Here is a 26,310-nt window from a genome sequence, read left to right on the forward strand (position 1 = left end):
AAAGTATAAAACACAAAAAAATGCTTACCACAGAAAGAAATTGTATCGAGCTGCTCACCCTCCTCCCGCCATGTGGTGCAACAGATGTCCCTTTCTCCAAAAATGTACTCAATGGGACCCTAAAGTTGCAACCACAGCCAAGTTGACCTGCTGTGAGGAAGAAACAAGATAGTACATTTCAAACATGAAAAAGGTCATTTTAAAATCAACATGAAAAACCAAAATTCCAAAAGTATAAAACACAAAAAAATGCTTACCAAGAAAGAAATTGTATGGAGCTGCTCACCCTCCTCCCGCCCTGTGGTGCAACAGATGTCCCTTTCTCCAAAAATGTACTCAATTGGACCCTAATATTGCAACCACTGCCAAGTTGACCGGCTGTGAGGAAAAAACGAGTTAGTACATTTTAAACATGAAAAAGTTCATTTTAAAATCAACATGAAAAACCAAAATTCCAAAAGTATAAAACACAAAAAATGCTTACCAAGGAAGAAATTGTATCGAGCTGCTCACCCTCCTCCCGCCCTGTGGTGCAACAGATGTCCCTTTCTCCAAAAATGTACTCAATGGGACCGTAATGTTGCAACCACTGCCAAATTGACCTTCTGTGAGGAAAAAACGAGTTAGTACATTTCAAACATGAAAAAGGTCATTTTGAAATCAACATGAAAAACCAAATTTCCAAAAGTATAAAACACAAAAAAATGCTTACCAAGAAAGAACTTGTATCGAGCTGCTCACCCTCCTCCAACCCTGTGGTGCAACAGATGTCCCTTTCTCCAAAAATGTACTCAATGAGACCCTAAAGTTGCAACCACTGCCAAGTTGACCTGCTGTGAGGAAAAAACGAGTTAGTACATTTCAAACATGAAAAAGGTCATTTTAAATTCAACATAAAAAACCAAAATTCCAAAAGTATAAAACAAAGGAAGAAATTGTATCGAGCTGCTCACCCTCCTCCCGCCCTGTGGTGCAACAGATGTCCCGCTCTCCAAAAATGTACTCAATGGGACCCTAATGTTGCAACCACTGCCAAGTTGACCTGCTGTGATGAAAAAACGAGTTAGTACATTTCAAACATGAAAAAGGTCATTTTAAAATCAACATGAAAAACCAAAATTCCAAAAGTATAACACACAAAAAAATGCTTACCAAGGAAGGAATTGTATCGAGCTGCTCACCCTCCTCCCGCCCTGCGGTGCAACAGATGTCCCTATCTCCAAAAATGTACTCAATGGGACCTTAATGTTGCAACCACTGCCAAGTTGACCTGCTGTGAGGAAAAAACGAGTTAGTACATTTCAAACATGAAAAAGGTCATTTTAAAATCAACATGAAATCCCAAAATTCCAAAAGTATAAAACACAAAAAAATGCTTACCAAGGAAGAAATTGTATCGAGCTGCTCACCCTCCTCACGCCCTGTGGTGCAACAGATGTCCCTTTCTCCAAAAATGTACTCAATGGGACCGTAATGTTGCAACCACTGCCAAGTTGACCTGCTATGAGGAAAAAACGAGTTAGTACATTTCAAACATGAAAAAGGTCATTTTAAAATCAACATGAAAAACCAAAATTCCAAAAGTACAAAACACAAAAAAATGCTAACCACAGAAAGAAATTGTATCGAGCTGCTCACTCACCTCCCGCCCTGTGGTGCAACAGATGTCCCTTTCTCCAAAAATGTACTCAATGGGACCGTAATGTTGCAACCACTGCCAAGTTGACCTGCTGTGAGGAAAAAACGAGTTAGTACATTTCAAACATGAAAAAGGTCATTTTAAAATCAACATGAAAAACCAAAATTCCAAAAGTATAAAACACAAAAAAATGCTTACCAAGGAAGAAATTGTATCGAGCTGCTCACCCTCCTCCCGCCCTGTGGTGCAACAGATGTCCCTTACTCCAAAAATGTACTCAATGGGACCGTAATGTTGCAACCACTGCCAAGTTGACCTGCTGTGAGGAAAAAACGAGTTAGTACATTTCAAACATGAAAAAGGTCATTTTAAAATCAACATGAAAAACCGAAAATCCAAAAGTATAAAACACAAGAAAATGCTTACCACAGAAAGAAATTGTATTGAGCTGCTCATCCTCCTCCCACCCTGTGGTGCAACAGATGTCCCTTTCTCCAAAAATGTACTCAATGGGACCGTAATGTTGCAACCACTGCCAAGTTGACCTGCTGTGAGGAAAAAACGAGTTAGTACATTTCAAACATGAAAAAGGTCATTTTAAAATCAACATGAATAACCAAAATGCCAAAAGTATAAAACACAAAAAAATGCTTACCAAGGAAGAAATTGTATCGAGCTGCTCACCCTCCCCCCGCCCTGTGGTGCAACAGATGTCCCTTTCTCCAAAAATGTACTCAATGGGACCGTAATGTTGCAACCACACCCAAGTTGACCTTCTGTGAGGAAAAAACGAGTTAGTACATTTCAAACATGAAAAAGGTCATTTTAAAATCAACATGAAAAACCAAAATTCCAAAAGTATAAAACACAAAAAAATGCTTACCAAGGAAGAAATTGTATCGAGCTGCTCACCCTCCTCCTGCCCTGTGGTGCAACAGATGTCCCTTTCTCCAAAAATGTACTCAATGGGACCCTAAAGTTGCAACCTCTGCCAAGTTGACCTGCTGTGAGGAAAAAACGAGTTAGTACATTTCAAACATGTAAAAGGTCATTTTAAAATCAACATGAAAAACCAAAATTCCAAAAGTATAAAACAAAGGAAGAAATTGTATCGAGCTGCTCACCCTCCTCCCGCCCTGTGGTGCAACAGATGTCCCTTTCTCCAAAAATGTACTCAATGGGACCGTAATGTTGCAACCACTGCCAAGTTGACCTGCTGTGAGGAAAAAACGAGTTAGTACATTTCAAACATGAGAAAGGTCATTTTAAAATCAACATGAATAACCAAAATTCCAAAAGTATAAAACACAAAAAAATGCTTACCACAGAAAGAAATTGTATCGAGCTGCTCACCCTCCCCCCGCCCTGTGGTGCAACAGATGTCCCTTTCTCCAAAAATGTACTCAATGGGACCGTAATGTTGCAACCACACCCAAGTTGACCTGCTGTGAGGAAAAAACGAGTTAGTACATTTCAAACATGAAAAAGGTCATTTTAAAATCAACATGAAAAACCAAAATTCCAAAAGTATAAAACACAAAAAAATGCTTACCACAGAAAGAAATTGTATCGAGCTGCTCACCCTCCTCCCGCCCTGTGGTGCAACAGATGTCCCTTTCTCCAAAAATGTACTCAATGGGACCCTAATATTGCAACCACTGCCAAGTTGACCTGCTGTGAGGAAAAAACGAGTTAGTACATTTTAAACATGAAAAAGGTCATTTTAAAATCAACATGAAAAACCAAAATTCCAAAAGTATAAAACACAAAAAAATGCTTACCAAGGAAGAAATTGTATCGAGCTGCTCACCCTCCTCCCGCCCTGTGGTGCAACAGATGTCCCTTTCTCCAAAAATGTACTCAATAGGACCCCAAAGTTGCAACCACTGCCAAGGTGACCTGCTGTGAGGAAGAAACGAGTTAGTACATTTCAAACATGAAAATGGTCATTTTAAAATCAACATGAAAAACCAAAATTCCAAAAGTATAAAACACAAAAAAATGCTTACCAAGAAAGAAATTGTATGGAGCTGCTCACCCTCCTCCCGCCCTGTGGTGCAACAGATGTCCCTTTCTCCAAAAATGTACTCAATGGGACCCTAATATTGCAACCACTGCCAAGTTGACCTGCTGTGAGGAAAAAACGAGTTAGTACATTTCAAACATGAAAAAGGTCAATTTAAAATCAACATGAAAAACCAAAATTCCAAAAGTATAAAACACAAAAAAATGCTTACCAAGGAAGAAATTGTATCGAGCTGCTCACCCTCCTCACGCCCTGTGGTGCAACAGATGTCCCTTTCTCCAAAAATGTACTCAATGGGACCGTAATGTTGCAACCACTGCCAAGTTGACCTGCTGTGAGGAAAAAACGAGTTAGTACATTTAAACATGAAAAAGGTCATTTAAAAATCAACATGAAAAACCAAAATTCTAAAAGTATAAAACACAAAAAAATGCTTACCAAGGAAGAACTTGTATCGAGCTGCTCACCCTCCTCCCACCCTGTGGTGCAACAGATGTCCCTTTCTCCAAAAATGTACTGAATGGGACCGTAATGTTGCAACCACTGCCAAATTGACCTGCTGTGAGGAAAAAACGAGTTAGTACATTTCAAACATGAAAAGGTCATTTTAAAATCAACGTGAAAAACCAAAATTCCAAAAGTATAAAACACAAAAAAATGCTTACCAAGAAAGAACTTGTATCGAGCTACTCACCCTCCTCCAACCCTGTGGTGCAACAGATGTCCCTTTCTCCAAAAATGTACTCAATGAGACCCTAAAGTTGCAACCACTGCCAAGTTGACCTGCTGTGAGGAAAAAACGAGTTAATACATTTCAAACATGAAAAAGGTCAATTTAAAATCAACATGAAAAACCATAATTCCAAAAGTATAAAACACAAAAAAATGCTTAACATAGAAAGAAATTGTATCGAGCTGCTCACCCTCCTCCCGCCCTGTGGTGCAACAGATGTCCCTCTCTCCAAAAATGTACTCAATGGGACCCTAATGTTGCAACCGCTGCCAAGTTGACCTGCTGTGAGGAAAAAACGAGTTAGTACATTTCAAACATGAAAAAGGTCATTTTAAAATCAACATGAAAAACCAAAATTCCAAAAGTATAAAACACAAAAAAATGCTTACCACAGAAAGAAATTGTATCGAGCTGCTCACCCTCCTCCCGCCCTGTGGTGCAACAGATGTCCCTCTCTCCAAAAATGTACTCAATGGGACCCTAATGTTGCAACCACTGCCAAGTTGACCTGCTGTGAGGAAAAAACGAGTTAGTACATTTCAAACATGAAAAAGGTCATTTTAAAATCAACATGAAAAACCAAAATTCCAAAAGTATAAAACACAAAAAAATGCTTACCACAGAAAGAAATTGTATCGAGCTGCTCACCCTCCTCCCGCCCTGTGGTGCAACAGATGTCCCTCTCTCCAAAAATGTACTCAATGGGACCCTAATGTTGCAACCACTGCCAAGTTGACCTGCTGTGAGGAAAAAACGAGTTAGTACATTTCAAACATGAAAAAGGTCATTTTAAAATCAACATGAAAAACCAAAATTCCAAAAGTATAAAACACAGAAAAATGCTTACCACAGAAAGAAATTGTATCGAGCTGCTCACCCTCCTCCCGCCCTGTGGTGCAACAGATGTCCCTCTCTCCAAAAATGTACTCAATGGGACCCTAATGTTGCAACCGCTGCCAAGTTGACCTGCTGTGAGGAAAAAACGAGTTAGTACATTTCAAACATGAAAAAGGTCATTTTAAAATCAACATGAAAAACCAAAATTCCAAAAGTATAAAACACAAAAAAATGCTTACCACAGAAAGAAATTGTATCGAGCTGCTCACCCTCCTCCCGCCCTGTGGTGCAACAGATGTCCCTTTCTCCAAAAATGTACTCAATGGGACCCTAATGTTGCAACCACTGCCAAGTTGACCTGCTGTGAGGAAAAAACGAGTTAGTACATTTCAAACATGAAAAAGGTCATTTTAAAATCAACATGAAAAACCAAAATTCCAAAAGTATAAAACACAAAAAAATGCTTACCACAGAAAGAAATTGTATCGAGCTGCTCACCCTCCTCCCGCCCTGTGGTGCAACAGATGTCCCTCTCTCCAAAAATGTACTCAATGGGACCGTAATGTTGCAACCACTGCCAAGTTGACCTGCTGTGAGGAAAAAACGAGTTAGTACATTTCAAACATGAAAAAGGTCATTTTAAAATCAACATGAAAAACCATAATTCCAAAAGTATAAAACACAAAAAAATGCTTACCACAGAAAGAAATTGTATCGAGCTGCTCACCCTCCTCCCGCCCTGTGGTGCAACAGATGTCCCTTTCTCCAAAAATGTACTCAATGGGGCCCTAATGTTGCAACCACTGCCAAGTTGACCTGCTGTGAGGAAAAAACGAGTTAGTACATTTCAAACATGAAAAAGGTCATTTTAAAATCAACATGAAAAACCATAATTCCAAAAGTATAAAACACAAAAAAATGCTTAACACAGAAAGAAATTGTATCGAGCTGCTCACCCTCCTCCCGCCCCGTGGTGCAACAGATGTCCCTCTCTCCAAAAATGTACTCAATGGGACCCTAATGTTGCAACCACTGCCAAGTTGACCTGCTGTGAGGAAAAAACGAGTTAGTACATTTCAAACATGAAAAAGGTCATTTTAAAATCAACATGAAAAACCATAATTCCAAAAGTATAAAACACAAAAAAATGCTTACCACAGAAAGAAATTGTATCGAGCTGCTCACCCTCCTCCCGCCCTGTGGTGCAACAGATGTCCCTCTCTCCAAAAATGTACTCAATGGGACCGTAATGTTGCAACCACTGCCAAGTTGACCTGCTGTGAGGAAAAAACGAGTTAGTACATTTCAAACATGAAAAAGGTCATTTTAAAATCAACATGAAAAACCAAAATTCCAAAAGTATAAAACACAAAAAAATGCTTACCACAGAAAGAAATTGTATCGAGCTGCTCACCCTCCTCCCGCCCTGTGGTGCAACAGATGTCCCTCTCTCCAAAAATGTACTCAATGGGACCCTAATGTTGCAACCACTGCCAAGTTGACCTGCTGTGAGGAAAAAACGAGTTAGTACATTTCAAACATGAAAAAGGTCATTTTAAAATCAACATGAAAAACCATAATTCCAAAAGTATAAAACACAAAAAAATGCTTAACACAGAAAGAAATTGTATCGAGCTGCTCACCCTCCTCCCGCCCTGTGGTGCAACAGATGTCCCTTTCTCCAAAAATGTACTCAATGGGACCCTAATGTTGCAACCTCTGCCATGTTTACCTGCTGTGAAGAAAAAACGAGTTAGTACATTTCAAACATGAAAAAGGTCATTTTAAATCAACATGGAAAACCAAAATTCCAAAAGTATAAAACACAAAAATGCTTACCACAGAAAGAAATTGTATCGAGCTGCTCACCCTCCCCCCGCCCTGTGGTGCAACAGATGTCCCTCTCTCCAAAAATGTACTCAATGGGACCCTAATGTTGCAACCACTGCCAAGTTGACCTGCTGTGAGGAAGAAACGAGTTAGTACAATTCAAACATGAAAAAGGTCATTTTAAATCAACATGGAAAACCAAAATTCCAAAAGTATAAAACACAAAAATGCTTACCACAGAAAGAAATTGTATCGAGCTGCTCACCCGCCCCCCGCCCTGTGGTGCAACAGATGTCCCTCTCTCCAAAAATGTACTCAATGGGACCCTAATGTTGCAACCACTGCCAAGTTGACCTGCTGTGAGGAAGAAACGAGTTAGTACAATTCAAACATGAAAAAGGTCATTTTAAAATCAACATGAAAAACCAAAATTCCAAAAGTATAAAACACAAAAAAATGCTTACCACAGAAAGAAATTGTATCGAGCTGCTCACCCTCCTCCCGCCATGTGGTGCAACAGATGTCCCTTTCTCCAAAAATGTACTCAACGGGACCTTAATGTTGCAACCACTGGCAAGTTGACCTGCTGTGAAGAAAAAACGAGTTAGTACATTTCAAACATGAAAAAGGTCATTTTAAATCAACATGGAAAACCAAAATTCCAAAAGTATAAAACACAAAAATGCTTACCACAGAAAGAAATTGTATCGAGCTGCTCACCCTCCCCCCGCCCTGTGGTGCAACAGATGTCCCTCTCTCCAAAAATGTACTCAATGGGACCCCAAAGTTGCAACCACTGCCAAGGTGACCTGCTGTGAGGAAGAAACGAGTTAGTACATTTCAAACATGAAAAAGGTCATTTTAAAATCAACATGAAAAACCAAAATTCCAAAAGTATAAAACATAAAAAAATGCTTACCACAGAAAGAAATTGTATCGAGCTGCTCACCCTCCTCCCGCCATGTGGTGCAACAGATGTCCCTTTCTCCAAAAATGTACTCAATGGGACCCCAAAGTTGCAACCACTGCCAAGGTGACCTGCTGTGAGGAGGAAACGAGTTAGTACATTTCAAACATGAAAAAGGTCATTTTAAAATCAACATGTAAAACCAAAATTCCAAAAGTATAAAACATAAAAAAATGCTTACCACAGAAAGAAATTGTATCGAGCTGCTCACCCTCCTCCCGCCATGTGGTGCAACAGATGTCCCTTTCTCCAAAAATGTACTCAATAGGACCCCAAAGTTGCAACCACTGCCAAGGTGACCTGCTGTGAGGAAGAAACGAGTTAGTACATTTCAAACATGAAAAAGGTCATTTTAAAATCAACATGAAAAACCAAAATTCCAAAAGTATAAAACATAAAAAAATGCTTACCACAGAAAGAAATTGTATCGAGCTGCTCACCCTCCTCCCGCCATGTGGTGCAACAGATGTCCCTTTCTCCAAAAATGTACTCAATGGGACCCCAAAGTTGCAACCACTGCCAAGGTGACCTGCTGTGAGGAAGAAACGAGTTAGTACATTTCAAACATGAAAAAGGTCATTTTAAAATCAACATGAAAAACCAAAATTCCAAAAGTATAAAACATAAAAAAATGCTTACCACAGAAAGAAATTGTATCGAGCTGCTCACCCTCCTCCCGCCATGTGGTGCAACAGATGACCCTTTCTCCAAAAATGTACTCAATGGGACCCCAAAGTTGCAACCACTGCCAAGGTGACCTGCTGTGAGGAAGAAACGAGTTAGTACATTTCAAACATGAAAAAGGTCATTTTAAAATCAACATGAAAAACCAAAATTCAAAAAGTATAAAACACAAAAAAATGCTTACCACAGAAAGAAATTGTATCGAGCTGCTCACCCTCCTCCTGCCCTGTGGTGCAACAGATGTCCCTCTCTCCAAAAATGTACTCAATGGGACCCTAATGTTGCAACCACTGCCAAGTTGACCTGCTGTGAGGAAAAAACGAGTTAGTACATTTCAAACATGAAAAAGGTCATTTTAAAATCAACATGAAAAACCAAAATTCCAAAAGTATAAAACACAAACAAATGCTTACCACAGAAAGAAATTGTATCGAGCTGCTCACCCTCCTCCCGCCCTGTGGTGCAACAGATGTCCCTTTCTCCAAAAATGTACTCAATGGGACCCTAATGTTGCAACCACTGCCAAGTCGACCTGCTGTGAGGAAAAAACGAGTTAGTACATTTCAAACATGAAAAAGGTCATTTTAAAATCAAAATGAAAAACCAAAATTCCAAAAGTATAAAACACAAAGAAATGCTTACCACAGAAAGAAATTGTATCGAGCTGCTCACCCTCCTCCCGCACTGTGGTGCAACAGATGTCCCTCTCTCCAAAAATGTACTCAATGGGACCCCAATGTTGCAACCACTGCCAAGTTGACCAGCTGTGAGGAAAAAACGAGTTAGTACATTTCAAACATGAAAAAGGTCATTTTAAAATCAACATGAAAAACCAAAATTCCAAAAGTATAAAACACAAAAAAATGCTTACCACAGAAAGAAATTGTATCGAGCTGCTCACCCTCCTCCCGCCATGTGGTGCAACAGATGTCCCTTTCTCCAAAAATGTACTCAATGGGACCCTAAAGTTGCAACCACAGCCAAGTTGACCTGCTGTGAGGAAGAAACAAGATAGTACATTTCAAACATGAAAAAGGTCATTTTAAAATCAACATGAAAAACCAAAATTCCAAAAGTATAAAACACAAAAAAATGCTTACCAAGAAAGAAATTGTATCGAGCTGCTCACCCTCCTCCCGCCCTGTGGTGCAACAGATGTCCCTTTCTCCAAAAATGTACTCAATTGGACCCTAATATTGCAACCACTGCCAAGTTGACCGGCTGTGAGGAAAAAACGAGTTAGTACATTTTAAACATGAAAAAGTTCATTTTAAAATCAACATGAAAAACCAAAATTCCAAAAGTATAAAACACAAAAAATGCTTACCAAGGAAGAAATTGTATCGAGCTGCTCACCCTCCTCCCGCCCTGTGGTGCAACAGATGTCCCTTTCTCCAAAAATGTACTCAATGGGACCGTAATGTTGCAACCACTGCCAAATTGACCTTCTGTGAGGAAAAAACGAGTTAGTACATTTCAAACATGAAAAAGGTCATTTTGAAATCAACATGAAAAACCAAATTTCCAAAAGTATAAAACACAAAAAAATGCTTACCAAGAAAGAACTTGTATCGAGCTGCTCACCCTCCTCCAACCCTGTGGTGCAACAGATGTCCCTTTCTCCAAAAATGTACTCAATGAGACCCTAAAGTTGCAACCACTGCCAAGTTGACCTGCTGTGAGGAAAAAACGAGTTAGTACATTTCAAACATGAAAAAGGTCATTTTAAATTCAACATAAAAAACCAAAATTCCAAAAGTATAAAACAAAGGAAGAAATTGTATCGAGCTGCTCACCCTCCTCCCGGCCTGTGGTGCAACAGATGTCCCTTTCTCCAAAAATGTACTCAATGGGACCCTAATGTTGCAACCACTGCCAAGTTGACCTGCTGTGAGGAAAAAACGAGTTAGTACATTTCAAACATGAAAAAGGTCATTTTAAAATCAACATGAAAAACCAAAATTCCAAAAGTATAACACATAAAAAAATGCTTACCAAGGAAGGAATTGTATCGAGCTGCTCACCCTCCTCCCGCCCTGCGGTGCAACAGATGTCCCTATCTCCAAAAATGTACTCAATGGGACCTTAATGTTGCAACCACTGCCAAGTTGACCTGCTGTGAGGAAAAAACGAGTTAGTACATTTCAAACATGAAAAAGGTCATTTTAAAATCAACATGAAATCCCAAAATTCCAAAAGTATAAAACACAAAAAAATGCTTACCAAGGAAGAAATTGTATCGAGCTGCTCACCCTCCTCACGCCCTGTGGTGCAACAGATGTCCCTTTCTCCAAAAATGTACTCAATGGGACCGTAATGTTGCAACCACTGCCAAGTTGACCTGCTATGAGGAAAAAACGAGTTAGTACATTTCAAACATGAAAAAGGTCATTTTAAAATCAACATGAAAAACCAAAATTCCAAAAGTACAAAACACAAAAAAATGCTAACCACAGAAAGAAATTGTATCGAGCTGCTCACTCACCTCCCGCCCTGTGGTGCAACAGATGTCCCTTTCTCCAAAAATGTACTCAATGGGACCGTAATGTTGCAACCACTGCCAAGTTGACCTGCTGTGAGGAAAAAACGAGTTAGTACATTTCAAACATGAAAAAGGTCATTTTAAAATCAACATGAAAAACCAAAATTCCAAAAGTATAAAACACAAAAAAATGCTTACCAAGGAAGAAATTGTATCGAGCTGCTCACCCTCCTCCCGCCCTGTGGTGCAACAGATGTCCCTTACTCCAAAAATGTACTCAATGGGACCTTAATGTTGCAACCACTGCCAAGTTGACCTGCTGTGAGGAAAAAACGAGTTAGTACATTTCAAACATGAAAAAGGTCATTTTAAAATCAACATGAAAAACCGAAAATCCAAAAGTATAAAACACAAGAAAATGCTTACCACAGAAAGAAATTGTATTGAGCTGCTCATCCTCCTCCCACCCTGTGGTGCAACAGATGTCCCTTTCTCCAAAAATGTACTCAATGGGACCGTAATGTTGCAACCACTGCCAAGTTGACCTGCTGTGAGGAAAAAACGAGTTAGTACATTTCAAACATGAAAAAGGTCATTTTAAAATCAACATGAATAACCAAAATGCCAAAAGTATAAAACACAAAAAAATGCTTACCAAGGAAGAAATTGTATCGAGCTGCTCACCCTCCCCCCGCCCTGTGGTGCAACAGATGTCCCTTTCTCCAAAAATGTACTCAATGGGACCGTAATGTTGCAACCACACCCAAGTTGACCTGCTGTGAGGAAAAAACGAGTTAGTACATTTCAAACATGAAAAAGGTCATTTTAAAATCAACATGAAAAACCAAAATTCCAAAAGTATAAAACACAAAAAAATGCTTACCAAGGAAGAAATTGTATCGAGCTGCTCACCCTCCTCCTGCCCTGTGGTGCAACAGATGTCCCTTTTTCCAAAAATGTACTCAATGGGACCCTAAAGTTGCAACCTCTGCCAAGTTGACCTGCTGTGAGGAAAAAACGAGTTAGTACATTTCAAACATGAAAAAGGTCATTTTAAAATCAACATGAAAAACCAAAATTCCAAAAGTATAAAACAAAGGAAGAAATTGTATCGAGGTGCTCACCCTCCTCCCGCCCTGTGGTGCAACAGATGTCCCTTTCTCCAAAAATGTACTCAATGGGACCGTAATGTTGCAACCACTGCCAAGTTGACCTGCTGTGAGGAAAAAACGAGTTAGTACATTTCAAACATGAGAAAGGTCATTTTAAAATCAACATGAATAACCAAAATTCCAAAAGTATAAAACACAAAAAAATGCTTACCACAGAAAGAAATTGTATCGAGCTGCTCACCCTCCCCCCGCCCTGTGGTGCAACAGATGTCCCTTTCTCCAAAAATGTACTCAATGGGACCGTAATGTTGCAACCACACCCAAGTTGACCTGCTGTGAGGAAAAAACGAGTTAGTACATTTCAAACATGAAAAAGGTCATTTTAAAATCAACATGAAAAACCAAAATTCCAAAAGTATAAAACACAAAAAAATGCTTACCACAGAAAGAAATTGTATCGAGCTGCTCACCCTCCTCCCGCCCTGTGGTGCAACAGATGTCCCTTTCTCCAAAAATGTACTCAATGGGACCCTAATATTGCAACCACTGCCAAGTTGACCTGCTGTGAGGAAAAAACGAGTTAGTACATTTTAAACATGAAAAAGGTCATTTTAAAATCAACATGAAAAACCAAAATTCCAAAAGTATAAAACACAAAAAAATGCTTACCAAGGAAGAAATTGTATCGAGCTGCTCACCCTCCTCCCGCCCTGTGGTGCAACAGATGTCCCTTTCTCCAAAAATGTACTCAATAGGACCCCAAAGTTGCAACCACTGCCAAGGTGACCTGCTGTGAGGAAGAAACGAGTTAGTACATTTCAAACATGAAAATGGTCATTTTAAAATCAACATGAAAAACCAAAATTCCAAAAGTATAAAACACAAAAAAATGCTTACCAAGAAAGAAATTGTATGGAGCTGCTCACCCTCCTCCCGCCCTGTGGTGCAACAGATGTCCCTTTCTCCAAAAATGTACTCAATGGGACCCTAATATTGCAACCACTGCCAAGTTGACCTGCTGTGAGGAAAAAACGAGTTAGTACATTTCAAACATGAAAAAGGTCAATTTAAAATCAACATGAAAAACCAAAATTCCAAAAGTATAAAACACAAAAAAATGCTTACCAAGGAAGAAATTGTATCGAGCTGCTCACCCTCCTCACGCCCTGTGGTGCAACAGATGTCCCTTTCTCCAAAAATGTACTCAATGGGACCCTAATGTTGCAACCACTGCCAAGTTGACCTGCTGTGAGGAAAAAACGAGTTAGTACATTTAAACATGAAAAAGGTCATTTTAAAATCAACATGAAAAACCAAAATTCTAAAAGTATAAAACACAAAAAAATGCTTACCAAGGAAGAACTTGTATCGAGCTGCTCACCCTCCTCCCACCCTGTGGTGCAACAGATGTCCCTTTCTCCAAAAATGTACTCAATGGGACCGTAATGTTGCAACCACTGCCAAGTTGACCTGCTGTGAGGAAAAAACAAGTTAGTACATTTCAAACATGAAAAAGGTCATTTTAAAATCAACATGAAAAAAAATTCCAAAAGTAAAAAACACAAAAAAATGCTTACCAAGAAAGAAATTATATCGAGCTGCTCACCCTTCTCCCGCCCTGTGGTGCAACAGATGTCCCTTTCTCCAAAAATGTACTCAATGGGACCGTAATGTTGCAACCACTGCCAAGTTGACCTGCTGTGAGGAAAAAACGAGTTAGTAGATTTCAAATATGAAAAAGATCATTTTAAAATCAACATGAAAAACCAAAATTCCAAAACTATAAAACAATCTCTCTCTCCAAAAATGTACTCAATGGGAACCTAATGTTGCAACCATTGCCAAGTTGACCTGCTGTGAGGAAAAAACGAGTTAGTTAATTTCAAACATGAAAAAGGTCATTTTAAAATCAACATGAAAAAAAATTCCAAAAGTATAAAACACAAAAAAATGCTTACCAAGAAAGAAATTATATCGAGCTGCTCAGCCTCCTCCCGCCCTGTGGTGCCACAGATGTCCCGTTCTCCAAAAATGTACTCAATGGGACCGTAATGTAGCAAACACTGCGAAGTTGACCTGCTGTGAGGAAAAAACGAGTTAGTACATTTCAAACATGAAAAAGGTCATTTTAAAATCAACATGAAAAACCAAAATTGCAAAAGTATAAAACACACAAAAAATGCTTACCACAGAAAGAAATTGTATGGAGCTGCTCACCCTCCTCCCGCCCTCTGGTGCAACAATGTCCCTCTCTCCAAAAATGTACTCAATGGGACCCTAATGTTGCAACCACTGCCAAGTTGACCTGATGTGAGGAAAACACGAGTTAGTACATTTCAAACATGAAAAAGGTCAATTTAAAATCAACATGAATAACCAAAATTCCAAAAGTATAAAACACAAAAACATGCTCTCCACAGAAAGAAAGAAATTGTATCGAGCTGCTCACCCTCCTCCCGCCCTTTGGTGCAACAGATGTCCCTTTCTCCAAAAATGTACTCAATGGGACCGTAATGTTGCAACCACTGCCAAGTTGACCTGCTGTGAGGAAAAAACGAGTTAGTACATTTCAAACATGAAAAAGCTCATTTTAAAATCAACATGAAAAACCAAAATTCCAAAAGTATAAAACACAAAAAAATGCTTACCAAGAAAGAACTTGTATCGAGCTGCTCACCCTCCTCCCGCCCTGTGGTGCAACAGATGTCCCTCTCCCCAAAAATGTACTCAATGGGACCCTAATTTTGCAACCACTGCCAAGTTGACCCGCTGTGAGGAAAAAACGAGTTAGTACATTTCAAACATGAAAAAGGTCATTTTAACATCAACATGAAAAAACAGAATTCCAAAAGTATAACACACAAAAAAATGCTTACCACAGAAAGAAATTGTATCGAGCTGCTCACCCTCCTCCCGCCCTGTGGTGCAACAGATGTCCCTTTCTCGAAAAATGTACTCAATGGGACCGTAATGTTGCAACCACTGCCAAGTTGACCTGTTGTGAGGAGAAAACGAGTTAGCACATTTCAAACATGGAAAAGGTCATTTTAAAATCAACATGAAAAACCAAAATTTCAAAAAAAAAAAGACAAAAAAATGCTTACCAAGGAAGAAAGTGTATCGAGCTGCTCACCCTCCTCCCGCCCTGTGGTGCAACAGATGTCCCTTTCTCCAAAAATGTACTCAAAGGGACCGTAATGTTGCAAACACTGCGAAGTTGACCTGCTGTGAGGAAAAAAACGAGTTAGTACATTTCAAACATGAGAAAGGTCATTTTAAAATCAACATGAAAAACCAAAATTGCAAAAGTATAAAACACACAAAAAATGCTTACCACAGAAAGAAATTGTATGGAGCTGCTCACCCTCCTCCCGCCCTCTGGTGCAACAATGTCCCTCTCCCCAAAAATGTACTCAATGGGACCCTAATGTTGCAACCACTGCCAAGTTGACCTGATGTGAGGAAAACACGAGTTAGTACATTTCAAACATGAAAAAGGTCATTTTAAAATCAACATGAATAACCAAAATTCCAAAAGTATAAAACACAAAAACATGCTCTCCACAGAAAGAAAGAAATTGTATCGAGCTGCTCACCCTCCTCCCGCCCTGTGGTGCAACAGATGTCCCTTTCTCCAAAAATGTACTCAATGGGACCGTAATTTTGCAACCACTGCCAAATTGACCTGCTGTGAGGAAAAAACGAGTTAGTACATTTCAAACATGAAAAAGCTCATTATAAAATCAACGTGAAAAACCAAAATTCCAAAAGTATAAAATACAAAGAGATGCTTACCACAGAAAGAAATTGTATCGAGCTGCTCACCCTCCTCCTGCCCTGTGGTGCAACAGATGTCCCTTTTCCAAAAATGTACTCAATGGGACCCTAAATTTGCAACCACTGCCAAGTTGACCTGCTGTGAGGAAAAAACGAGTTAGTACATTTCAAACATGAAAAAGGTCATTTTAAAATCAACATGAAAAACCAAAATTCCAAAAGTATAAAACACAAAAAAACGCTTACCAAGAAAGAACTTGTATCGAGCTGCTCACCCTCCTCCCGCCCTGTGGTGCAACAGATGTCCCTCTCCCCAAAAATGTACTCAATGGGACCCTAATTTTGCAACCACTGCCAAGTTGACCCGCTGTGAGGAATAAACGAGTTAGTACATTTCAAACATGAAATAGGTCATTTTAACATCAACACGAAAAAACAAAATTCCAAAAGTATAACACACAAAAAAATGCTTACCACAGAAAGAAATTGTATCGAGCTGCTCACCCTCCTCCCGCCCTGTGGTGCAACAGATGTCCCTTTCTCGAAAAATGTACTCAATGGGACCGTAATGTTGCAACCACTGCCAAGTTGACGTGCTGTGAGGAAAAAACGAGTTAGTACATTTCAAACATGAAAAAGGTCATTTTAAAATCAACATGAAAAACCAAAATTCCAAAAGTATAAAAAACAAAAAAATGCTTACCACAGAAAGAAATTGTATCGAGCTGCTCACCGTCCTCCCGCCCTGTGGAGCAACAGATGTCCCTCTCTCCAAAAATGTACTCAATGGGACCCTAATGTTGCAACCACTGCCAAGTTGACCTGCTGTGAGGAAAAAACGAGTTAGTACATTTCAAACATGAAAAAGGTCATTTTAAAATCAACATGAAAAACCAAAATTCCAAAAGTATAAAACACAAAAAAATGCTTACCACAGAAAGAAATTGTATCGAGCTGCTCACCCTCCTCCCGCCCTGTGGTGCAACAGATGTCCCTTTTCCAGAAATGTACTCAATGGGACCCTAAATTTGCAACCACTGCCAAGTTGACCTGCTGTGAGGAAAAAACGAGTTAGTACATTTCAAACATGAAAAAGGTCATTTTAAAATCAACATGAAAAACCAAAATTCCAAAAGTATAAAACACAAAAAAAGCTTACCACAGAAAGAAATTGTATCGAGCTGCTCACCCTCCTCCCGCCCTGTGGTGCAACAGATGTCCCTCTCTCCAAAAATGTACTCAATGGGACCCTAATGTTGCAACCACTGCCAAGTTGACCTGCTGTGAGGAAGAAACGAGTTAGTACATTTCAAACATGAAAAAGGTCATTTTAAAATCAACATGAAAAACCAAAATTCCAAAAGTATAAAACACAAAAAAATGCTTACCACAGATAGAAATTGTATCGAGCTGCTCACCCTCCTCCCGCCCTGTGGTGCAACAGATGTCCCTCTCTCCAAAAATGTACTCAATGGGACCGTAATGTTGCAACCACTGCCAAGTTGACCTGCTGTGAGGAAGAAACGAGTTAGTACATTTCAAACATGAAAAAGGTCATTTTAAAATCAACATGAAAAACCAAAATTCCAAAAGTATAACACACAAAAAAATGCTTACCACAGAAAGAAATTGTATCGAGCTGCTCACCCTCCTCCCGCCCTGTGGTGCAACAGATGTCCCTCTCTCCAAAAATGTACTCAATGGGACCCTAATGTTGCAACCACTGCCAAGTTGACCTGCTGTGAGGAAAAAACGAGTTAGTACATTTCAAACATGAAAGAGGTCATTTTAAAATCAACATGAAAAACCAAAATTCCAAAAGTATAAAACACAAAAAAATGCTTACCACAGAAAGAAATTGTATCGAGCTGCTCACCCTCCTCCCGCCCTGTGGTGCAACAGATGTCCCTTTCTCCAAAAATGTACTCAATGGGACCCTAATGTTGCAACCACTGCCAAGTCGACCTGCTGTGAGGAAAAAACGAGTTAGTACATTTCAAACATGAAAAAGGTCATTTTAAAATCAACATGAAAAACCAAAATTCCAAAAGTATAAAACACAAAGAAATGCTTACCACAGAAAGAAATTGTATCGAGCTGCTCACCCTCCTCCCGCCCTGTGGTGCAACAGATGTCCCTCTCTCCAAAAATGTACTCAATGGGACCCCAATGTTGCAACCACTGCCAAGTTGACCTGCTGTGAGGAAAAAACGAGTTAGTACATTTCAAACATGAAAAAGGTCATTTTAAAATCAACATGAAAAACCAAAATTCCAAAAGGATAAAACACAAAAAAATGCTTACCACAGAAAGAAATTGTATCGAGCTGCTCACCCTCCTCCCGCCATGTGGTGCAACAGATGTCCCTTTCTCCAAAAATGTACTCAATGGGACCCTAAAGTTGCAACCACTGCCAAGTTGACCTGCTGTGAGGAAGAAACGAGTTAGTACATTTCAAACATGAAAAAGGTCATCTTAAAATCAACATGAAAAACCAAAATTCCAAAAGTATAAAACACAAAAAAATGCTTACCAAGAAAGAAATTGTATGGAGCTGCTCACCCTCCTCCCGCCCTGTGGTGCAACAGATGTCCCTTTCTCCAAAAATGTACTCAATGGGACCCTAATATTGCAACCACTGCCAAGTTGACCTGCTGTGAGGAAAAAACGAGTTAGTACATTTTAAACATGAAAAAGGTGATTTTAAAATCAACATGAAAAACCAAAATTCCAAAGGTATAAAACACAAAAAAATGCTTACCAAGGAAGAAATTGTATCGAGCTGCTCACCCTCCTCCCGCCCTGTGGTGCAACAGATGTCCCTTTCTCCAAAAATGTACTCAATGGGACCGTAATGTTGCAACCACTGCCAAATTGACCTGCTGTGAGGAAAAAACGAGTTAGTACATTTCAAACATGAGAAAGGTCATTTTAAAATCAACATGAAAAACCAAAATTCCAAAAGAATAAAACACAAAAAAATGCTTACCAAGGAAGAAATTGTATCAGTTCCGCACCCTCCTCCCGCCCTGTGGTGCAACAGATGTCCCTTTCACCAAAAATGTACTCAATGGCACCGTAATGTTGCAACCACTGCCAAGTTGACGTGCTGTGAGGAAAAAACGAGTTAGTACATTTCAAACATGAAAAAGGTCATTTTAAAATCAACATGAAAAACCAAAATTCTAAAAGTATAAAACAAAGGAAGAAATTGTATCGAGCTGCTCACCCTCCTCCCGCCCTGTGGTGCAACAGATGTCCCTTTTTCCAAAAATGTACTCAATGGGACCGTAATGTTGCAACCACTGCCAAGTTGACCTGCTGTGAGGAAAAAACGAGTTAGTACATTTCAAACATGAAAAAGGTCATTTTAAAATCAACATGAAAAACCAAAATTCCAAAAGTATAACACACAAAAAATGCTTACCAAGGAAGAAATTGTATCGAGCTGCTCACCCTCCTCCCGCCCTGCGGTGCAACAGATGTCCCTTTCTCCAAAAATGTACTCAATGGGACCTTAATGTTGCAACCACTGCCAAGTTGACCTGCTGTGAGGAAAAAACGAGTTAGTACTTTTCAAACATGAAAAAGGTCATTTTAAAATCAACATGAAAACCCAAAATTCCAAAAGTATGAAACCCAAAAAAATGCTTACCAAGGAAGAAATTGTATCGAGCTGCTCACCCTCCTCACGCCCTGTGGTGCAACAGATGTCCCTTTCTCCAAAAATGTACTCAATGGGACCGTAATGTTGCAACCACTGCCAAGTTGACCTGCTATGAGGAAAAAACGAGTTAGTACATTTCAAACATGAAAAAGGTCATTTTAAAATCAACATGAAAAACCAAAATTCCAAAAGTACAAAACACAAAAAAATGCTAACCACAGAAAGAAATTGTATCGAGCTGATCACTCACCTCCCGCCCTGTGGTGCAACAGATGTCCCTTTCTCCAAAAATGTACTCAATGGGACCGTAATGTTGCAACCACTGCCAAGTTGACCTGCTGTGAGGAAAAAACGAGTTAGTACATTTCAAACATGAAAAAGGTCATTTTAAAATCAACATGAAAAACCAAAATTCCAAAAGTATAAAACACAAAAAAAATGCTTACCAAGGAAGAAATTGTATCGAGCTGCTCACCCTCCTCCCGCCCTGTGGTGCAACAGATGTCCCTTACTCCAAAAATGTACTCAATGGGACCGTAATGTTGCAACCACTGCCAAGTTGACCTGCTGTGAGGAAAAAACGAGTTAGTACATTTCAAACATGAAAAAGGTCATTTTAAAATCAACATGAAAAACCGAAAATCCAAAAGTATAAAACACAAGAAAATGCTTACCACAGAAAGAAATTGTATCGAGCTGCTCATCCTCCTCCCGCCCTGTGGTGCAACAGATGTCCCTTTCTCCAAAAATGTACTCAATGGGCCCGTAATGTTGCAACCACTGCCAGGTTGACCTGCTGTGAGGAAAAAACGAGTTAGTACATTTCAAACATGAAAAAGGTCATTTTAAAATCAACATGAAAAACCAAAATTCCAAAAGTATAAAACACAAAAAAATGTTTACCAAGGAAGAAATTGTATCGAGCTGCTCACCCTCCTCCCGCCCTGTGGTGCAAAGATGTCCCTTTCTCCAAAAATGTACTCAATGGGACCGTAATGTTACAACCACTGCCAAGTTGACCTGCTGTGAGGAAAAAACGAGTTGGTACATTTCAAACATGAAAAAGGTCATTTTAAAATCAACATGAAAAACCGAAATTCCAAAAGTATAAAACACAAAAAAATGCTTACCAAGGTAGAAATTGTATCGAGCTGCTCACCCTCCTCCTGCCCTGTGGTGCAACAGATTTCCCTTTCTCCAAAAATGTACTCAATGGGACCCTAAAGTTGTAACCTCTGCCAAGTTGATCTGCTGTGAGGAAAAAACTAGTTAGTACATTTCAAACATGAAAACGGTCATTTTAAAATCAACATGAAAAACCAAAATTCCAAAAGTATAAAACAAAGGAAGAAATTGTATCGAGCTGCTCACCCTCCTCCCGCCCTGTGGTGCAACAGATGTCCCTTTCTCCAAAAATGTACTCAATGGACCGTAATGTTGCAACCACTGCCAAGTTGACCTGCTGTGAGGAAAAAACGAGTTAGTACATTTCAAACATGAAAAAGGTCATTTTAAAATCAACATGAAAAACCAAAATTCCAAAAGTATAACACACAAAAAAATGCTTACCAAGGAAGAAATTGTATCGAGCTGCTCACCCTCCTCCCGCCCTGCGGTGCAACAGATGTCCCTTTCTCCAAAAATGTACTCAATGGGACCGTAATGTTGCAACCACTGCCAAGTTGACCTGCTGTGAGGAAAAAACGAGTTAGTACATTTCAAACATGAAAAAGGTCATATTAAAATCAACATGAAAAACCAAATTTCTAAAAGTACAAAACACAAAAAAATGCTAACCACAGAAAGAAATTGTATCGAGCTGCTCACTCACCTCCCGCCCTGTGGTGCAACACATGTCCCTTTCTCCAAAAATGTACTCAATGGGACCGTAATGTTGCAACCACTGCCAAGTTGACCTGCTGTGAGGAAAAAACGAGTTAGTACATTTCAAACATGAAAAAGGTCATTTTAAAATCAACATGAAAAACCAAAATTCCAAAAGTATAAAACACAAAAAAATGCTTACCAAGGAAGAAATTGTATCGAGCTGCTCACCCGCCTCCCGCCCTGTGGTGCAACAGATGTCCCTTACTCCAAAAATGTACTCAATGGGAGCGTAATGTTGCAACCACTGCCAAGTTGACCTGCTGTGAGGAAAAAACGAGTTAGTACATTTCAAACATGAAAAAGGTCATTTTAAAATCAACATGAAATTCCGAAAATCCAAAAGTATAAAACACATGAAAATGCTTACCACAGAAAGAAATTGTATCGAGCTGCTCATCCTCCTCCCGCCCTGTGGTGCAACAGATGTCCCTTTCTCCAAAAATGTACTCAATGGGACCGTAATGTTGCAACCACTGCCAAGTTGACCTGCTGTGAGGAAAAAACGAGTTAGTACATTTCAAACATGAAAAAGGTCATTTTAAAATCAACATGAAAAACCAAAATTCCAAAAGTATAAAACACCAAAAAATGCTTACCAAGAAAGAACTTGTATCGAGCTGCTCACCCTCCTCCAACCCTGTGGTGCAACAGATGTCCCTTTCTCCAAAAATGTACTCAATGAGACCCTAAAGTTGCAACCACTGCCAAGTTGACCTGCTGTGAGGAAAAAACGAGTTAGTACATTTCAAACATGAAAAAGGTCATTTTAAAATCAACATGAAAAACCAAAATTCCAAAAGTATAAAACAAAGGAAGAAATTGTATCGAGCTGCTCACCCTCCTCCCGCCCTGTGGTGCAACAGATGTCCCTTTCTCCAAAAATGTACTCAATGGGACCGTAATGTTGCAACCACTGCCAAGTTGACCTGCTGTGAGGAAAAAATGAGTTAGAACATTTCAAACATGAAAAAGGTCATTTTAAAATCAACATGAAAACCCAAAATTCCAAAAGTGTAAAACACAAAAAAATGCTTACCAAGGAAGAAATTGTATCGAGCTGCTCACCCTCCTCACGCCCTGTGGTGCAACAGATGTCCCTTTCTCCAAAAATGTACTCAATGGGACCGTAATGTTGCAACCACTGCCAAGTTGACCTGCTGTGAGGAAAAAACGAGTTAGTACATTTCAAACATGAAAAAGGTCATTTTAAAATCAACATGAAAAACCAAAATTCCAAAAGTATAAAACAAAGGAAGAAATTGTATCGAGCTGCTCACCCTCCTCCCGCCCTGCGGTGCAACAGATGTCCCTTTCTCCAAAAATGTACTCAATGGGACCTTAATGTTGCAACCACTGCCAAGTTGACCTGCTGTGAGGAAAAAACGAGTTAGTACATTTCAAACATGAAAAAGGTCATTTTAAAATCAACATGAAAACCCAAAATTCCAAAAGTATAAAACACAAAAAAATGCTTACCAAGGAAGAAATTGTATCGAGCTGCTCACCCTCCTCACGCCCTGTGGTGCAACAGATGTCCCTTTCGCCAAAAATGTACTCAATGGGACCGTAACGTTGCAACCACTGCCAAGTTGACCTGCTATGAGGAAAAAATGAGTTAGTACATTTCAAACATGAAAAAGGTCATTTTAAAATCAACATGAAAAACCTAAATTCCGAAAGTACAAAACACAAAAAAATGCTAACCACAGAAAGAAATTGTATCGAGCTGCTCACTCACCTCCCGCCCTGTGGTGCAACAGATGTCCCTTTCTCCAAAAATGTACTCAATGGGACCGTAATGTTGCAACCACTGCCAAGTTGACCTGCTGTGAGGAAAAACGAGTTAGTACATTTCAAACATGAAAAAGGTCATTTTAAAATCAACATGAAAAACCGAAAATCCAAAAGTATAAAACACAAGAAAATGCTTACCACAGAAAGAAATTGTATCGAGCTGCTCATCCTCCTCCCGCCCTGTGGTGCAACAGATGTCCCATTCTCCAAAAATGTACTCAATGGGACCGTAATGTTGCAACCACTACCAAGTTGACCTGCTGTGAGGAAAAAACGAGTTAGTACATTTCAAACATGAAAAAGGTCATTTTAAAATCAACATGAAAAACCAAAATTCCAAAAGTATAAAACACAAAAAAATGCTTACCAAGGAAGAAATTGTATCGAGTTGCTCACCCTCCTCCCGCCCTGTGGTGCAAAGATGTCCCTTTCTCCAAAAATGTACTCAATGGGACCGTAATGTTACAACCACTGCCAAGTTGACCTGCTGTGAGGAAAAAACGAGTTGGTACATTTCAAACATGAAAAAGGTCATTTTAAAATCAACATGAAAAACCAAAATTCCAAAAGTATAAAACACAAAAAAATGCTTACCAAGGAAGAAATTGTATTGAGCTGCTCACCCTCCTCCTGCCCTGTGGTGCAACAGATGTCCCTTTCTCCAAAAATGTACTCAATGGGACCCTAAAGGTGCAACCTCTGCCAAGTTGACCTGCTGTGAGGAAGAAACGAGTTAGTACATTTCAAACATGAAAAAGGTCATTTTAAAATCAACATGAAAAACCAAAATTCCAAAAGTATAAAACACAAAAAAATGCTTACCACAGCAAAAATTGTTTCAGCTCCGCACCCTCCTCCCGCCCTGTGGTGCAACAGATGTCCCTTTCTCCAAAAATGTACTCAATGGGACCGTAATGTTGCAACCACTGCCAAGTTGACCTGCTGTGAGAAAAAAACGAGTTAGTACATTTCAAACATGAAAAAGGTCATTTTAAAATCAACATGAAAAACCAAAATTCTAAAAGTAAAACACACAACAAAATGCTTACCAAGAAAGAAATTGTATCTAGCTGCTCACCCTCCTCCCGCCCTGTGGTGCAACAGATGTCCCTTTCTCCAAAAATATACTCAATGGGACCCTAAAGTTGCAACCTCTGCCAAGTTGACCTGCTGTGAGGAAGAAACGAGTTAGTACATTTCAAACATGAAAAAGGTCATTTTAAAATCAACATGAAAAACCAAAACTCCGAAAGTATAAAACACAAAAAAATTCTTACCACAGAAAGAAATTGTCTCGAGCTCGGCACCCTCCTCCCGCCCTGTGTTGCAACAGATGTACCTTTCTCCAAAAATGTACTCAATGGGACCCTAATGTTGCAACCACTGCCAAATTGACCTGCTGTGAGGAAAAAAACGAGTTAGTACATTTCAAACATGAAAAACGTCATTTTAAAATCAACATGAAAAACCAAAATTCCAATAGTATAAAACACAAGAAAATGCTTACCAAGGAAGAAATTGTATCGAGCTGCTCACCCTCCCTCCGCCCTGTGGTGCAACAGATGTCCCTTTCTCCAAAAATGTACTCAATGGGACCCTAATGTTGCAACCACTGCCAAGTTGACCTGCTGTGAGGAAAAAACGAGTTAGTACATTTCAAACATGAAAAAGGTCATTTTAAAATCAACATGAAAAACCAAAATTCCAAAAGAATAAAACACAAAAAAATGCTTACCAAGGAAGAAATTGTATCAGTTCCGCACCCTCCTCCCGCCCTGTGGTGCAACAGATGTCCCTTTCACCAAAAATGTACTCAATGGGACCGTAATGTTGCAACCACTGCCAAGTTGACCTGCTGTGAGGAAAAAATCGAGTTAGTACATTTCAAACATGAAAAAGGTCATTTTAAAATCAACATGAAAAACCAAAATTCCAAAAGTAAAAAACACAAAAAAATGCTTACCAAGAAAGAAATTGTATCGAGCTGCTCACCCTCCTCCCGCCCTGTGGGGCAACAGATGTCCCTCTCTCCAAAAATGTACTCAATGGGACCATAATGTTGCAACCACTGCCAAGTTGACCTGCTGTGTGGAAAAAACGAGTTAGTACTTTTCAAACATGAAAAAGGTCATTTTAAAAACAACATGAAAAACCAAAATTCCAAAAGTATAAAACACAAAAAATGCTTACCACAGAAAGAAATTGTATCGAGCTGCTCACCCTCCTCCCGCCCTGTGGTGCAACAGATGTCCCTTTCTCCAAAAATGTACTCAATGGGACCGTAATGTTGCAACCACTGCCAAGTTGACCTGCTGTGAGGAAGAAACGAGTTAGTACATTTCAAACATGAAAAAGGTCATTTTAAAATCAACATGAAAAACCAAAACTCCAAAAGTATAAAACACAAAAAAATGCTTACCAAGAAAGAAATTGTATCGAGCTGCTCACCCTCCTCCCGCCCTGTGGTGCAACAGATGTCCCTTTCTCCAAAAATGTACTCAATGGGACCCTAATGTTGCAACCACTGCCAAGTTGACCTGCTGTGAGGAAAAAAACGAGTTAGTACATCTCAAACATGAAAAAGGTCATTTTAAAATCAACATGAAGAACCAAAATTCCAAAAGTATAAAACACAAAAAAATGCTTACCAAGGAAGAAATTGTATCGAGCTGCTCACCCTCCTCCCGCCCTGTGGTGCAACAGATGTCCCTTTCTCCAAAAATGTACTCAATGGGACCGTAATGTTGCAACCACTGCCAAGTTGACCTGCTGTGAGGAAAAAATGAGTTAGTACATTTCAAACATGAAAAAGGTCATTTTAAAATCAACATGAAAAACCAAAATTCCAAAAGTATAAAACACAAAAAAATGCTTA

This window comes from Schistocerca nitens, chromosome 10 (assembly GCF_023898315.1).
Source record: "Schistocerca nitens isolate TAMUIC-IGC-003100 chromosome 10, iqSchNite1.1, whole genome shotgun sequence".
Classification (NCBI taxonomy): Eukaryota; Metazoa; Arthropoda; class Insecta; order Orthoptera; family Acrididae; genus Schistocerca; species Schistocerca nitens.